The sequence below is a fragment of the Chionomys nivalis genome, chromosome 25 (assembly GCF_950005125.1).
Source record: "Chionomys nivalis chromosome 25, mChiNiv1.1, whole genome shotgun sequence".
In the NCBI taxonomy this organism is placed as follows: domain Eukaryota; kingdom Metazoa; phylum Chordata; class Mammalia; order Rodentia; family Cricetidae; genus Chionomys; species Chionomys nivalis.
In genome coordinates this window covers 39,371,125-39,371,840 of record NC_080110.1, presented here as the reverse complement: position 1 = coordinate 39,371,840, position 716 = coordinate 39,371,125, and the positions used below count along the sequence as shown (strand labels likewise).

Here is a 716-nt window from a genome sequence, read left to right as displayed (position 1 = left end):
ATGCAGGCAGAACACTATATACATAATAAAAAAATAAATATCTTTTTAAAAGGTAGGTATTCATGCTGGGCGGTGGTAGCACATGTCTTTAGTCCCTACACTTGAGAGGCAGAGGTAGGCAGATCTCTGTGAGTTTGGAGCCAGCTCTGATCTACAGAGCAAGTTCCAGGACAGGGCTACACAGAGAAATCTTGTCTTGAAAAACGTCTGTGTTCATGCGCTCCCTTCAGCAGCACATATACTAAAACTGGAATGATACAGAGATTAGTATGGTCCCTACACAAAGATGACATGCAAGTTCTTGAAACATTCCATATTATTTAATTTAAAAAGTGGATATTCATTTCTAGTTTTACATCGCTCAAAGGTGTGTACCACTTCCTCTCCCCCTCCCTCTGACACCCCCATGATTTTTTTCAAAGACAGTCTCAGTAAGTACATCCCAGCTGGTCTCAAACTTGCAATTTTCCTACTTCAGCTTCCTGAATACTAGAATTAAATGTCTGTACCATCACATTTGACAACCTGAGAAAATTTAAAATAAAGCAAAACACACACACAGAGAGAGAGAGAGAGAGAGAGAGAGAGAGAGAGAGAGAGAGCGTTCTAAGTGGTTAGGCCTCCATCAATTAAGTCTTAAATCACAAATTATGACGTGAGAGCCTGACAACATGGTTTTTTTAAAAATGTTGTTTAATCTCAGCAGAGCAAGGTGA

At 39.7% G+C, this 716-nt stretch overlaps 1 non-coding gene across 1 annotated transcript; it reads left to right on the top strand.

Annotated features, from left to right (window-relative positions):
• The first annotated feature begins 217 nt into the window (after positions 1–217).
• On the top strand, positions 218–321 carry LOC130866678 (U6 spliceosomal RNA). Its single transcript, XR_009056368.1, has one exon. It is a non-coding gene; the product is annotated as a U6 spliceosomal RNA (small nuclear RNA).
• Positions 322–716: the final 395 nt, after the last annotated feature.